At 37.8% G+C, this 6,000-nt stretch overlaps 1 pseudogene; it reads left to right on the top strand.

The window, feature by feature from the left end:
* The first annotated feature begins 1,204 nt into the window (after positions 1 to 1,204).
* Positions 1,205 to 1,583, top strand: LOC124971606 (small nuclear ribonucleoprotein Sm D3-like; annotated as a pseudogene).
* Positions 1,584 to 6,000: the final 4,417 nt, after the last annotated feature.

Below are 6,000 nucleotides of genomic sequence, written 5' to 3'. Positions count from 1 at the left end.
AAGTCATACTCCATGTATATATGGTATGTCAGAATACATTCTACTATCATATATAACTAAAATGAACAATAAAAATAAAGATATGGAGCAAATTAGGTTAATTTTTCCACAAATAAATATACTTTGGTTATCATATAAATTTGTATTAACAAAATTCTTTTTGTGTGTTTCATATATTGAGGTCCTATTATTTAAGAGGGAAATTTAGTGAGAAAATTTGAAAACCATTAGTGGTAGTGAAGTAGCCAGTTGAATTAATATATTTTTTGCTATCATTATATATTGGAATTTTGTGTAGAATGTAAAAGAGGAATATTTTGCTTAATAATAATAGTTAACACTTATTTACCATTTCCTGTATCAGTCAGGATAGGTATGGTTATAATACATTAACAAGTAACTGTAAATTTTTAGTTGTGATTCATGAGTGTTTATTTCTCATTCATGTTCTGTGTTTTTCTGGCATTAATTGAGCCTCTATTCCATACTCTCCTTACTCCAGATCCCAAGCTAATAGACTAACCTCCATCTGGAACACTGCAGTTACACAGCAGAGGGAAAGGAGAACAGAACACATTGCACACTGGTTCTTCAATTGTCTGCCTAACATTACAGTCCCAAGCTCAAATTATACTCCAGAGTAGTAGTAACAAAAACAGCATGGTACTCGCATAAAACCAGACATAAGTACCAGTGGAATAAAATGGAAGACACAGACAAACCCATGGGGATATGGTCATTTCATTTTGACAAAGGTGCCAAAATCAAGGTGGAAAAAAGATAGTCTTTTTAACAAATGTCGCTAAAAAAAAAAAAAAAACTGGGTAGTCCTTTGTCGAAGAATGAAACTAGACCCTTATGTACCGCCCTTCATAAAAACCAATTCAGAGTGAATGAAAAACCTAGGAATTAGACCAGAAATTGCAACTATTAGAAGATATCACTGTGTCACCACTCCAACATATAGGTGCAGGCACCCACTTTATTAGAAGACCAGAACATAAGAAATAAAACTAGACTCAGTAAGTGGATGGCATCAAATTAAAAAGCTTCGGGGCAAATGAAACAAGAGTGTCCAAAGAGAGCCTACATTTTGCTTGCCTCACGCTTTCATGTGACATCAATTTTTGCCACATCATAGAGAAGGAGGAGTAGGCCACCACCAGTGAGGAGAGGCTGAGGATGAAACTCTCTTCTGGCCAAGATGTCTATTGGCATGCTGATTGAAGTCCTGAATGAGGCCAAGGGCCACACTGTGAAATGTGAGAGGAACACCAGTGAGGTATATCAAGGTAAGCTCATTGAAGTGGAGGACAACATGAACTGCCAGATGTCCAACATCACAGTCACATACAGAGACAGCAGAGTAGCATAACTGGAATAGGTGTACATTTGTGGCAGCAAAATCTGCTTTCTGATTTTGCCTGACATGCTGAAAAATGCACTCAAGTTACAGAGCAAAAACTAAAAACCAAGGTTCAGGGGCTGACCAGGGAAAAACTGTTATTCTGAAGGCCTAAGTACCTGCAAGAGGAAGGGGACATCAAATGGGATGTGGAAACCTCTTCCAAAAACAAAGCTAATTTTCTCTGTTGAACAGAACTTTGCCCTTTTTTTTTCTTTTAGATTATCTGAGTTCATAGGAAGTAGATGCTTATATGTATGTCCTAGGTTTTGTTTGGGGGTTTTTGTTTTTTTGTTTTTGCTTTTTTGGTTTTGTTTGTTGACATCTTTCTCTTTAGATCAGAGGACATGTCAAAATAAATATATTTCATTGGAGAATATCATGCTAAGTAAGATAAGCCAATCTCAAAAATCCAAAGGACGAATGATCTCCCTGATCAGTGGATGATGACACATAGTGGGGGGTGGGAAGGAGGTAAGAATGGAGGAAGGAGGGACTGTATAGAGGGAAAAAAGGGGTTGGAGGGGTGGGGGGGAGGGAAAAATAACAGAATGAATCAAACAACATTACCCTATGTAAATGTATGATTACACAAATGGTATGCCTTTACTTCATGTACAGAGAAACAATATGTATCCTATTTGTGTACAATAAAAATAAAAAAATAAACAAATTAATATATTTCATTGTTTTGTTTCTTGAGAAATAAAAAAGAAAAGAGCCTAAGAATAGAAGAAAATCTTTGCTAGTTACTCTTCTGACATAGAATTAATATCTACAATAGAATAAGAATGTAGAAACTTACCACCAAACAACCTAATCAATAAACAGGCAAATGGACTAAACAGACATTTTTCAAAAGAAGAAATGCAAATAATAAATATATGAACATATATTCAACATCTTTAGCAATCAGGAAAATGAAAATCAAAACTACATTGAGATTCTATCACACTCCATTTAGAATGGCAGTTATCAAGAATATAAATAATAATAAATACTGGCGAGGATGTGGGGAGAAAGGAACACATATACAATGTTGGTGTGACTGCAAATTATTACAACTACTGTGGAAATCAGTATGGAGATGATCAACAAACTAGGAATGGAACCACTATATGACCCAGCTATCCCACTCCTTGGTATTTATCCAAAAGAATTAAAATCAGTATACTATAGTGCTGCATGCACTCCAATGTTTACAGCAGTACAATTCACAATGGCTAAGTTGTGGAACCATCCCAGGTGACCATCAATAGATGAATGTATTAAGAAAATACAAGGTGAAAGGCTGGGGCCTTAGCTCAGTGGTAGAGTGCTTACCTAGCATGTGTGAGGTATGGGGTTTCGATTCTCAGCACCACATAAAAATAAACAAATAAAATAAAGGTCCATCAACAGCTGAATATATCTACGTATATATATTTTTAAAAAGAAAAATACATGGTGAAGTTCCACTCAGTCATAAAGAAGAATGAAATTATGTCATTTGTGGGTAAATGGATAGAAGTGGAGAACATCAGGCTAAGTAAAATAAGCTAGTCGCAGAAAGTCAAGGGTGAAATATTATCCCTGATATGCAGAAGCTAGAGAAAAAAATGAATTAAAAATAGGGATCTTATTAAAACAGAAAGGAGATCAGTAGAGGAGAGGTACAGGATAGGGAAGAAGAAAGGGAAAGAGGAAGCACTGGGGAATAAAATTGAACAAATTACGCTACACGTGTGTATGAATATACCACAATGAATCTCACTTTGATGTATTATATAGTGCATCACTTTAAAAACAGAAGTACATTTAAGTAAATAGAAGGAAAATCAGAAGAATAGAGGAAGGAGAACAAAGAGAGGGAAGAGGGAAAGGAAAGGGGAAATATGTGAGAATGAATTGTAGCAAATTGTGTTATGTGCCTATATGCATATGTCACAAGGAACCCCAATATTATGTATTATTACAATGCACTAATAAAAAATACACAGAGATGCAAAACTAAAATAAACAAATAAAATAAAAGCAATTAATCATAGAAAAAGGTACCTAAATGCAACACATGTCAATTTTGCTCATATTTTATTGGTCACATGAAGTTCTATGACCATGCCTGCAATCAGCAGGACACAGATATGTAACTATTCTCTAGAGAGAGTCCGTGCAAGAAGGGACAAAGAATATAGGTAAACAGTTCAATAATTCACCACACTTCTTTGAACCTTATTACAACCTGATAGGGTGGTTACTATAATTACCCTGTTCTGAAGTTGAAGAAATGGAGGCTCAGAGAATTTGAATTACTTGCTTACATATTAGCTACGCTGGGATTGAGGACCCAGACTCCAGAGCCTATGCTCTTAACTACCTTGCTATATGCCTTTGATTGGGCTTCCCACCAAACTCATCGGTGTTGTTCTTCAGCCTTAGCCCACAGTAGGTATTTTAAATAGGTTATGCAATTATACCAAAAAATACAGCTCCCCAGGAGCCTTTAGCATAATCTCATAGTCTATTTACTGTATTAATGTATGAATTCTACAAAGACAAGAGTTTCAGTCATCATCAAACAGAAAAATTAAGCACATTCAAAAGAGAGGTAGCTCATTACAGCTCAGTTCTTTCTTACCAAATCTGTGTATGTTTAGAAAGTTTATCACCTGAATTAAGCACAGTATTGTATTTAATTTTCCTCTTTCTTCCTTGGCATAGAAATAAGGCACCAAAGGCGTAGGCTCACCTAAGCCAGCTTTCAGGGTGTTCTCTAACTTACACTGAAGAAGAAAAAAAAAGACCTGAAGCAAGTGACCTTAGGGTTAGAGAAGTCCTCATGTCAGAAACAATATCACTAATATTTCAACTTCTGAGAGGAGCCAAGATTTGAGTTTTATAAAGACATGATGCCCCTGGGGACCAAAGTCAATCAGGAAACAGATTGCTAACTGGGTTAGAATGTCACCAGTGCACAAGGCAATTGGAGTTGTGAAACCGAGGACCCCTAATGAACAGGGGCAATAAATCCCTGGGCAGACTGTCCAAATTCACAGGTTGAAGTCTAGAGGCAATTCCTACAGATAAATTCCACAGCCATGGTAGCAATCTATGGACCTCTCCTGACTAATTTTGTAGTACTCTTTTCCTGAAATATTTATAAGGTTTTAAGCAGGTAGGTGAGTAGAAGAGGTTTGTTTTTGATATAAAATTTACAAAATGTCGGTTGAGCATACCTGTGATCTAACTACTCATATTAACCCAATTTTATAAATTAGGAAACTAAAATGTATGGAACTACAATAACTTGTTCATTCTCCAAGGACACAGAGACTGTTCCTGTGTCCCTCTACATTTCCAGTACCTCACAAAGTACTTGACACATAGTTGACACTCAGGAAATAGTTGAATGAATGAATGAAAGAGAAAGAAATTGACTTCTTTTACACTAGGCAGAAGTCACTGGGCCTCACCCCTGTTATGTCCTCACTCATCTCATCCCTCACCATTCAGACTGGGCCACCATCACTGTCTGAACTTTACCAAGAATGGGGGGTGGGGTGGCAATGGAAGGAAGGTGGTTGATTAGCCAATCAAATTCAAATTCTTTGTTCCCACATTTGCCTTCAAGAGCAAACAAAGTAATGCAATCCTGAAAAAGGCAGCTCTTGGGGAAAATGTTTTCCCACCATGTGCCTCATGTGTTTCCAAACAGTCTCCACAGACCCCATATTTTTTTAATGCAATTTGCACTCCCCATCTAAACAAGGCAGTCTAAAAAGGGCACCATTCTGTATTAAGGATTTTGGTCTTGATTTTCAGCCATCAATGGAATTAACCACATTTTGGCCTTGGAGAGGTTGCATTCCTGATTCTCTCTGCCATCTCACTTATAAAGGCAGAGGAGGGAAGCAGGGTGCCAGGGAGAAGGCATCAGCTTGGCGTCTGTGGCATAACCACTCGGGAAATTCCATTCTCTGAAAATCCACATCTCCTTCCTGTAGACCTTGTGGCTGGGGCCCACAACTGGGGACAGAAGCCACACAGCTTCTCTCCTGTCAGCCCCTTCCCCTACACCCGTCAAGGACAGAAAGGCCCTGATGCCCAGACATCAAAGGGGACAGGAACTTTATCCTCTAAAATCTCATTCCCCAAAGACTTGAACTGTAAGAGAAGCTTTTCTTAGTTCAGACTAAATCCTGATGCATAGGCTCTTCCTTTGCCTTTCCAAGAAGGTGATTTTGAGATGTTAGGCTTAGAACCACTTCCATTGTCAGGGTCTTCCCCTAGGGCAGTGGCTTGTAAATATTTCTTAGCTTATGACATGCTTTCTAAAAATGAAATTCAGTATATGAAAGACAAAAAATCTAGCTACACTGGATAAAGGAGGAGTCCTAGACCTCTGACAGATTTGTCTCCCTACATCAGCTTCTGAGGACTCTCCATGAGTACTCTCTGTGAACCCAAGAGCACAGTTCAAAGGGAACTATACTTGACTGTAAGACCCAATGTGGAGGACTGTGAAGCAGTCTGGCTTACTGGCTTCATTATCCCAGCCCTGTATTCAAAGGTGGGGACATACGAAGTGCATCGCAGTCATATATCCAATGAATAGT

The sequence above is a fragment of the Sciurus carolinensis genome, chromosome X (genome assembly GCF_902686445.1).
Source record: "Sciurus carolinensis chromosome X, mSciCar1.2, whole genome shotgun sequence".
In the NCBI taxonomy this organism is placed as follows: Eukaryota; Metazoa; Chordata; class Mammalia; order Rodentia; family Sciuridae; genus Sciurus; species Sciurus carolinensis.
This window is presented reverse-complemented; position numbering and strand designations above follow the sequence as displayed.